Here is an 11,113-nt window from a genome sequence, read left to right as displayed (position 1 = left end):
TAACTACAAACCTACCACAGGGAAACTGTGAACATTAGCAGCATAGGAACTATGAGCATTATGCGACATAAGTACTATGGTATACCAAGGACAGGTTGGCAAATTAATGCAAACGGCGATGGTGAGATTTAGCCCAAATTGTCCTACAGTTTTCAGAACACTGGAAATATCGAAAATAGGACTTAGGGACGTTATTTCTGAGCGGAATTAATTATGATTGCACATATTTGGAGTTTTAAATTACGACTTTTTATACCGAAAATATGCTAATTAGTGCAAACCACGATGGGTAAGATTTTGCCCAAATTGACCTACAGTTTTTAAAATATCGGAAATATGACTCTTGGACGTTACGTTTGAGCGGAATGCTTGGTGATTACACATATTTGGAGTTTTATATTACAAATTTTTATCCCGAAAATATGCAAATTAATGAAAACAGAAATTGGTCAGATTTTGCCCATATTCCCCTGCAGATTTCCAAATACGATGATTATTGGAAATATGACTCTTGATCATTAATTTTGAGCGGAATTCAGGGTGATCATTTGAAATGATCTCTAAATACAAATAAATTTAGCTTCCCAGTTAAGGGACTCCAGGCCACAGAGGGGTCCCTGGCGTTATCATGCTTCCTGACGTTATGCTCCAAGGTGTTATCATGCTTCCTGGTGTTATCATGCTTCCTGGTGTTATCATGCTTCCTGGTGTTATGCTCAAAGGTGTTATCATACTTCCTGGTGTTATGCTGCCAGGTGTTATCATGCTTCCTGATGTTATGCTGCCAGGTGTGATCATGCTTCCTGGTGTTATGCTCCAAGGTGTTATCATGTCTCCTGGTGTTATACTTCAAGGTGTTATCATGTCTCCTGGTGTTATCACGCCTACTGATGCTGTTTTACCCCTGCCAATAGGCCTACCACAATCGAGCACATATTTTATATATTTTCCTCTTATCTTCGCAAATGTCTCTCGTTCATTGTTTAGCCACATTTGCCTGCCAATATTTGTCTTCCCACTCGTCTCTCCTTGTTTTTTCACCTTTCTTCTCCTCGTTCGCTTCTAACCTCGCTATATTCCTACGTTTCTTCCTCCTCTTTCCACTATATTATCACCCAGTCTCATACGCCTCCCTTCACACCTGATAGCCTCATCCTTGCATCTGTTCCTCCGTCCGTCTCTCAACCTCTCATTCCGCCACTCTGCTACCTTCCACACACTGCTTCCTCGAGCCATTATTCTGCAGCTGCGGCAAAAGTTGAGCCGTTCTGCAACATTTTGTTAGGTTTATTAATACTCCGCCGAACGTAGCGGAAGATGACTGGACGCATTCCTGTGCTGCGGACTCGGGGCAAGATTTGGCTGGAAAAGTTTAGCTGTTAAACTTTGGGTCAGAAAGTCCTCTATGGGGAGGTACAATGGAAGGTTCGAAAGAAGCGTTTTAAAGTTTCGATGTAGAGTAAAGCTGGATCAAAACTGAATGGTTTCCCAGGGAAAAAAATTTATGAAGATGAAAGAGAAGGTCGATTTACCTTGGAGATCTGCTGGGGCGCCAGGCAGGGGGAGACGGGTGGCTCTAGTTGATGTGATAGATAGCGAAAGTTTCTACACCTATTTCTGACATGTGTTTCAGGCATTAGTACGTGACTGGAAATTCTTAATAAATAATCTATCCGAAAAAAGCTTGCTCTAAAATGTTCGGTGAAAGTCTTGAACTCGAATACTGGCAAACTGAACAAAATATTTGAATATTTAGTTTCTGGAAAATTCTAATAGATTCTTAGATCAGAAGGGTCTGCTGAAAAGCTTGATTCAGATTTTTAAATGTGATAGTTAGGCTTGAAAGCTCAACAGGGATATTTAGACATTAAGAAACTCTTAAAAGGTCCCTTGAAATACAAGTGTGAGAGGTGAACTTTGCAATGAACAACAATAAACTCGTTCCAATGTCTCACTTGTAATGCCCACATAAGAAGTGAAACCAACTGGCTGCCTCACACGGACCGGAAAACATTAGCAATATAACACACTCAAGTGCTAAACCTGGAGAACACTTAACACTTTAGTAGTTAAAAGACCAAAGACAGACTATTAGAAATGTGTGTAAGGCATATATGTGTTTCATTGTTCATGCTAGTCAGCCGCCTCTTGATCTGCTCCATATATTGGCAATATTCATCCTTGCATCTGTTCCTCCGTCCGTCTACTAACCCTTCATTCCGCCACCTTGCTACCTTCCACCAACTGTTTCCTCGAGCCATTATTCGGCAGCTTGAGTAATGCTCCAACCCTCATTCCCTCACTCTGTTTCACATTCCACCCCTCCAACCACCTCATTCCCTTGCTCTGTTCCACATTCCACCCCTCCAACCACCTCATTCCCTCGCTCTGTTACACATTCCACCCCTCCAACCACCTCATTCCCTTGCTCTGTTACACATTAAACCCATCCAACCATCTCATTCCCTTGCTCTATTCCATATTCCACCCCTCCAACCACCTCATTCCCTCGCTCTGTTTCACATTCCACCCCTCCAACCACCTCATTCCCTTGCTCTATTCCACATTCCAGCCCTCCAACCACCTCATTCCCTTGCTCTGCTCCACATTCCACCCCTCCAACCACCTCATTCCCTTGCTCTGTTACACATTCCATCCCTCCAACCACCTCATTCCCTCGCTCTGTTACACATTCCATCCCTCCAACCACCTCATTCCCTTGCTCTGTTACACATTCCATCCCTCCAACCACCTCATTCCCGTGCTCTGTTTCACATTCCACCCCTCCAACGACCTCATTCCCTCGCTCTGTTTCACATTCCACTCATTGTACCACCTCATTGCCTCTGAAGCCTATATGTTAACGGAACAATCCTGACAAATTAATTATGGGGGAAAGTGATGGGGAAGTTACGGGTTATTCGTGCCCGTGCCACCTCTTGGGTAGCTTAATCTTCATCAATCAATCAATCGACGGTGAAGGTGTAGTGCCAACACTCAGGTCTGTTAACTAACTCAAATGTAATCGTCAATGACCATGAGATTTGGGACACATGTAGATCTCAGATGACAACATTGTTTAGGCTGTGTCACGTGTGTGGGTCACAGAGCCAAGTGACAGAGGTCACACTCACAGGTCATAGTAAAGATAGTGTTACGATCTATTGACTGCTGTGTAACGCTTTGCTGTGTATATGAAACGACTTCAAGGACTGCAAACGAATATATTATTTATGCTTGGATGAATTAAGGGGTATATTACACCGTCAGTGTTATGTCCATATTATTTATTGAGGCTGGACGGTCTCGTTTTATGCAGGTCGGCGTTCAATCCCCGATCGTCCAAGTGGTTGGGCACCATTCCTTTACCCCCATCCCATCCCAAATCATTAGCCTGACCCCTTCCAAGTGCTATATAATTGTAATGGCTTGACGCTTTCCTTTGATAGTTCCTTCCCTCTCCCCCCCCAAAAAAAAAAAAATGGAGACTATTTACGTTGTTACGTTACGTTCGTTACGATAGTTTGTGACCGAATTTGGCCAATGAAAAACCGGTAATATTTAGTGGTATGTAATTGGTTAACCACCAAGAGCTCACCCAATCAGAACACGATTCACAATATAATGTTGCTTGACCGAGTAGTCGGATAGGCAACAGCACCGCCACCAGCAGCAGACAGTTTCAGCATTAACAATAAAATACAACAAAGAGTAGCATCGGCATTAAAAGGCTCTTTAACCGCAGCATTAGCAACATATCCAATATGAGGCAACACCAGCAGCAGCACTAAAAAGCATCAGCAGTATTAACCTCAGGCAACAGCAGTTTGGAGCAGCAACGAAAGTAGTTACAGTAGTAGTTTGAAATTTCAAAACCGAACAAAAATAAGATACCTAAAGCAGCAGCAGCAGCAGACTTTCACCCCCAGCCCTCGCCGCACACCACTATCCCATTTCTATAAACTTCAGTAATGGAGACTTCAAACATCGGCAGCATTGTTCCATTATTCGAGTCACAAATACTGCCGCAGTGTGACAGTCGTTGTAATACCCCGTTATATTGACCACAGATAGTGTGGGCAACCCGTCATGCCCGACCTGGGCGTGACACGTTTGTTGTTCTGTCTCTTGCAAAAGTGTGTGAACACCCATAATTTGTATATATATATATATATATATATATATATATATATATATATATATATATATATATATATATATATATATATATATATATATATATTATGGGTGTTTACACACTGTATATTTATATATACAGGGGTACCACCTCTGGTGCAAGTGTAGGGACCCATAGCCTCGGAGAAGAAAATAATGAGTACTCAGAGAAGACCTTGTGGATTCTCACTGAACACTTTGATATTTTCTTCCCCTACCACCCCTATTCTTTTAGTGTGTGTGTGTGTGTGTGCATATCTAACTTAATTTTAACATTTCATTACAGAAAAAGGGTTACAACATTGGTTACATGCACGGTACAAGACTACTTGTCACAAGTTGTACAGCTCCTACAGCTCCTCCCATGGCGGGCGGGAACCATGGATGCAGTGGGCATTTCTTCTCTGGATCGCCACACTAAGGCGCTGAAAGAGAAAACTGGCGGCACTAGGGTCTCTAGTTGTTTAAATTTGCTTGGACCCCAGCTCCTTCAAAAAACTTGCAGCACTTTTACCCCAGGCACCAAGTGTCTCTGAGACAATGGGGACAAAATTGTAGTGGTGATCAAGGTTTCCATATTTACGTGACTTGGCTACTTCCCGATGATTGGCAGCACCTGCTGCCTGTGCAGCACTGAAGTTAGCATAGGTGTTGGCTAAGGTTGAAACGCAAGTGTAGTCCCACACCAACTGTCTACCATTCTTCCAGGGGTTCACCGTGATCCCGTCTAGGCGACCGACAGGCTCATCAGAGTTGCTGGACATTAGGTAACGGGACAACGGAAAAACTCTCTCAGCTGGACAACCAGCCGTGGTAAGGCTTCTCTTAATAATGTCGTTAACCTCGTCTTGTCTTGCATGCCATCCTCCTGTCCTTTGGCAGAGATGGCCATGCCGTCTCTGCCAAAGGACTCTGCCGTCTCTGCAATTCGGAGGGCCTGTGTTGTGAGACGGGTGCCAGTTGCTGACATTGGGGTTGCTAATAGGAAGTCCCCTGCATGGGGAACTGCTACAGCTTTAAGTCGGGAAGTATCATGTGGTGTTGTCGCAGCTTCTAGTAATGTCGCAGCTTCTTGGTCGTCAATGGGGCGATCCCAGCTGGATTGCTTATGGGATTCAGAAAGCAGTGGTTGGGGTGCTGGTCCTGCGAGAGAGACCATTTGGCGGTGCAGTATGCAAAGCTGGGAATATGTATCCTTGACCGTTGAGCTAGGTGCACATGAAGGATTTCCTTCACCAAATTGTCAGACCCCATTGAAGAGGACAGGAACGCTGGTACAGCAATTTGTGTTGCTGTGCGCACGCCAAGGCCCCCGAGTCTGACAGGAAGGGAAGCCTGTTTCCACTGTGAGTCGCTGAGAGAAAGGTTGAGGGCTTTTTCTAGCATTGATTTCAGCATGCTGTCGTACTCCTATAATTTAATATTATTGAAAGATGACGAACATCTTAGAAAGTAGGTCAGCCTGGGGAGGGACAAGCATCTGGTGATGAGGTAAAGTGCATCATGAGCATCGATGTCTTCAATCTTCTCGTTCATCCTCTTCAGGTCAGTGATCATCTTACCAAGGACCTCGTTGATGACAGGGATGGGACAGGCTGGATAACTAGAGGAAAGGATGAGCCTAACCGGATAATTCGAGGTTCGGATGGGACAGGCTGGATAACTCGAGACAGGATGGGTGGAGAGCCCTAGACCCAGCTAATGAGCAAACTACATGTTACAATTGCCTAGTTTCTCGGTCATGTGTATAGATTGTGAAGCGGATGAAACAGACTACCACTCCCTGAGTCGCCCAGCTTTCATTGGTTAGCTGTTGGTTAGAAAGTATCTTTTGTTTCAGTCTAATCCGGATTACCCGTTGTGTTGTCCTTGAGAGAGAGAGAGAGAGAGAGAGAGAGAGAGAGAGAGAGAGAGAGAGAGAGAGAGAGAGAGAGAGAGAGAGAGAGAGAGAGAGAGAAAGAGAAAGAGAAAGAGAAAGAGAAAGAGAAAGAGAGAGAGAGAGAGAGAGAGAGAGAGAGAGAGAGAGAGAAAGAGAGCGAGAGAGAGAGCGAGAGAGAGTGTTCACTTAGCAGTATTCCGACAGTGAGTACTGTAGTGACTTCAGCACCCACTACATCAAGTGAATTTCTGACTTGTCTGACATCCTTTTACCTGTCTCGTCCCTTCAGTATTCAGAACATGTTTCAGAGTTAATTTGGTTTCAGGTCCTGAAGAATAAAAAAAGGAAGTTATTTCCTGCATTGCAGAGGACTTGGGATGTAGTTATAGATGCATGAGGGATAAGTAGGTAAGAGTAGTGGAGGGATAGGGAGGTAAGAGTGGGGGAGGGATAGGGAGGTAAGAGTGGGGGAGGGATAGGGAGGTAAGAGTGGTGGAGGGATAGGGAGGTAAGAGTGGGGGAGGGATAGGGAGATAAGAGTGGTGGAGGGGTAGGGAGGTAAGAGTGGGGGAGGGATAGGGAGGTAAGAGTGGGGGAGGGATAGGGAGGTAAGAGTGGGGGAGGGATAGGGAGGTAAGAGTGGGGGAGGGATAGGGAGGTAAGAGTGGTGGAGGGATAGGGAGGTAAGAGTGGGGGAGGGATAGGGAGGTAAGAGTGGTGGAGGGGTAGGGAGGTAAGAGTGGGGGAGGGATAGGGAGGTAAGAGTGGGGGAGGGATAGGGAGGTAAGAGTGGGGGAGGGATAGGGAGGTAAGAGAGGGGGAGGGATAAAGAGGTAAGAGTGGTGGAGGGGTAGGGAGGTAAGAGTGGGGGAGGGATAGGGAAGGTAAGAGTGGGGGAGGGATAGGGAGGTAAAAGTGGGGGAGGGATAGGGAGGTAAGTATGGGGGAGGGATAGGGAAGGTAAGAGTGGGGGAGGGATAGGGAGGTAAGAGTGGTGGAGGGATAGGAAGGTAAGAACATAAGAACATAAGAACAAAGGTAACTGCAGAAGGCCTATTGGCCCATACGAGGCAGCTCCTATTCTATAACCACCCAATCCCACTCATATACTTGTCCAACCCGTGCTTGAAACAATCGAGGGACCCCACCTCCACAATGTTACGCGGCAATTGGTTCCACAAATCAACAACCCTGTTACTGAACCAGTATTTACCCAAGTCTTTCCTAAATCTAAACTTATCCAATTTATATCCATTGTTTCGTGTTCTGTCCTGTGTTGATACTTTTAATACCCTATTAATATCCCCCCGGTTATGTCCATTCATCCACTTGTAAACCTCTATCATGTCACCCCTAACTCTTCGCCTTTCCAGTGAATGCAACTTAAGCTTTGTTAATCTTTCTTCATATGAAAGATTTCTAATTTGGGGAATTAACTTAGTCATCCTACGCTGGACACGTTCAAGTGAATTTATATCCATTCTATAATATGGCGACCAAAACTGAACTGCATAATCTAAATGGGGCCTAACTAGAGCAAGATATAGCTTGAGAACCACACCAGGTGTCTTGTTACTAACGCTGCGATTAATAAATCCAAGTGTCCGATTTGCCTTATTACGAACATTTATGCATTGATCCTTTTGTTTTAAATTCTTACTAATCATAACTCCCAGATCCCTTTCGCAATCCGACTTCGCAATCACAACACCATCTAGCTCGTATCTTGTAACTCTATCATCATTACCTAACCTCAGAACTTTACATTTATCAGCATTAAACTGCATCTGCCAATCCTTTGACCATTTCAAAACCCTATCTAGATCAACTTGAAGTGATAGTGAGTCCTCCTCCGAATTAATTTCCCTACCGATTTTCGTATCATCGGCAAATTTGCAAATGTTGCTACTCAAACCTGAATCTAAATCATTTATATATATTATAAACAACAGAGGTCCCAGGACAGAGCCTTGAGGCACTCCACTTACAACATTTTCCCACTCTGACTTGATACCATTTATACTAACTCTCTGTTTCCTTTGGTATAGCCATGCCCTAATCCAGCTTAATATAGCACCCCCAATACCATGAGACTCTATTTTTTTAATCAGTCTTTCATGTGGCACTGTATCAAAAGCTTTGCTAAAGTCAAGGTATACAACATCGCAATCCTTACCACTATCAACTGCCTCAACAATGCTAGAATAAAAAGATAACAAATTTGTTAAACATGAACGGCCATTTATAAAACCATGTTGCGACTCAATTATTAATTTATGTTTTTCAAGATGAAGACGAATTTTATTTGCTATTATAGATTCGAGTAACTTTCCCACAATAGACGTTAGGCTAATTGGTCGATAGTTAGACGCAAGTGATCTATCTCCTTTCTTAAAAACTGGTATCACATTAGCAACTTTCCAAAACTCTGGCACTCTGCCTGACTCTATTGATTTATTAAATATGGTTGACAGTGGGTCACAAAGCTCCTCTTTGCATTCTTTAAGCACCCTAGCAAACACTTCATCCGGCCCTGGGGATTTGTTTGGTTTGAGTTTTACTATTTGTTTAAGAACATCCTCCCTGGTAACTGCTAAACTCGTCAACCTGTCCTCGTCCCCACCCACATAGACTTGTTCGGCTGAAGACATATTGTTAAGAGTGGGGGAGGGATAGGGAAGGTAAGAGTGGGGGAGGGATTGGGAGGTAAGAGTGGGGGAGGGATAGGGAGGTAAGTATGGGGGAGGGATAGGGAAGTAAGAGTGGGGGAGGGATAGGGAAGGTAAGAGTGGGGGAGGGATAGGGAGGTAAGAGTGGTGGAGGGATAGGGAGGTAAGAGTGGGGGAGGGATAGGGAAGTAAGAGTGGGGGAGGGATAGGGAAGTAAGAGTGGGGGAGGGATAGGGAAGTAAGAGTAGGGGAGGGATAGGGAGGTAAGAGTGGAGGAGGGATAGGAAGGTAAGAGTGGGGGAGGGATAGGGAAGTAAGAGTGGGGGAGGGATAGGGAAGTAAGAGTGGGGGAGGGATAGGGAGGTAAGAGTGGGGGAGGGATAGGGAGGTAAGAGTGGGGGAGGGATAGGGAGGTAAGAGTGGGGGAGGGATAGGGAGGTAAGAGTGGGGGAGGGATAGGGAAGTAAGAGTGGGGTAGGGATAGGGAAGTAAGAGTGGGGGAGGGATAGGAAGGTAAGAGTGGGGGAGGGATAGGGAAGTACCTGTGGTTACGCTGACCAACACTGCGATCAGATAACGAATATCGAGGAAAGTGTCCACAAGAACCCTTCACAGCTTCGTATCTCAGCATTATGTAAACAACAATATGTTGTGATGTGCAGCTGTGAATGTTTCCTGTAGACAAGAGTCCCAGCTGCCTTACCTCTCCATCAGTCACCCCTCTCACTGTAGCTCTCTCACTCATTACCCCTCCCACTCCCTACCTCTCTCACATAGTAACCCATCACACTCACTATAGCCCTCACACTCACTAGCTCTCACTCTCACTAGCCCTCACTCTCACTAACTCTCACTCTCACTAGCCCACACTCTCACTAGCCCTTACTCTCACTAGCCCTCACACTCACTAGCCCTTACTCTCACTAGCTCTCACTCTCACTAGCTCTCACTCTCACTAGCCCTCACTCTTACTAGCTCTCACTCTCACTAGCTCTCACTCTCACTAGCTCTCACTCTCACTAGCCCTCACACTCACTAGCCCTCACTCTCACTAGCTCTCACTCTCACTAGCTCTCACTCTCACTAGCTCTCACTCTCACTAGCCCTCACTCTCACTAGCCCTCACTCTCACTAGCTCTCACTCTCACTAGCTCTCACTCTCACTAGCCCTCACTCTCACTAGCTCTCACACTCACTAGCCTTCACTAGCACTAGCTCTCACTCTCACTAGCTCTCACTCTCACTAGCCCTCACACTCACTAACCCTCACTCTCACTAGTTCTCACTCTCACTAATTCTCACTCTCACTAGCTCTCACTCTCATTAGCCCTCACACTACCTATAGCCCTCACACAAACTAGCTCTCACTCTCACTAGCCCTCACACTCACTAGCCCTTACTCTCACTAGCCCTTACTCTCACTAGCCCTCACTCTCACAAGCCTTTACTCTCACTAGCCCTCACTCTCACTAGCTCTCACTCTCACTAGCCCTCACTCTCACTAGCCCTCACTCTCACTAGCCCTCACTCTCACAAGCCTTTACTCTCACCAGCCCTCACTCTCTCTATAACTCTTACACTCACTAGCTCTCACTCTCACTAGCCCTCACACTCACTATAGCCCTCACACTCACTAGCTCTCACTCTCACTAGCCCTCACACTCACTAGTCCTTACTCTCACTAGCTCTTATTCTCACTAGCCCTTACTCTCTCTAGCCCTCACTCACACCAGCCCTCACACTCACTAGCCCTCACTCTCACAAACCTTTACTCTCACTAGCCCTCACTCTCACTAGCCCTCACTCTCACTAGCCCTCACACTCACTAGCCCTCACACTCACTCTCCCTCACACTCACTAGCCCTCACAATCACTAGCCCTTACTCTCACTAGCCCTCACTCTCACTAGCCCTCACTCTCACTAGCCCTCACACTCACTAGCCCTCACACTCATTAGCCCTCACACTCACTAGCCCTCACACTCACTAGCCCTTACTCTCACTAGCCCTCACTCTCACTAGCCCTCACACTCACTAGCTCTCACTCACACCTGCCCTCACTCTCACTAGCCCTCACACTCACTAGCCCTCACACTCACTAGCCCTCACACTCACTAGCCCTCACTCTCACTAGCTCTCTCTCTCACTAGCCCTAACACTCACTAGCCCCTCACACTCACTAGCCCTCACGCTCACTAGCTCTCACTCTCACTAGCCCTCACACTCACTAGCCCTTACTCTCACTAGCCCTCACACTCACTAGCCCTCACACTCACTAGCCCTCACTCTCACTAGCCCTCACGCTCACAAGCCTTTACTCTTACTAGCCCTCACTCTCATTAGCTCTCACTCTCACTAGCTCTCACTCTCACTAGCCCTCACACTCACTA

Source organism: Procambarus clarkii, chromosome 4 (genome assembly GCF_040958095.1).
Source record: "Procambarus clarkii isolate CNS0578487 chromosome 4, FALCON_Pclarkii_2.0, whole genome shotgun sequence".
Classification (NCBI taxonomy): Eukaryota; Metazoa; Arthropoda; class Malacostraca; order Decapoda; family Cambaridae; genus Procambarus; species Procambarus clarkii.
The sequence above is the reverse complement of the archived record's forward strand: the minus strand, read 5'-3'. Positions refer to the sequence as shown.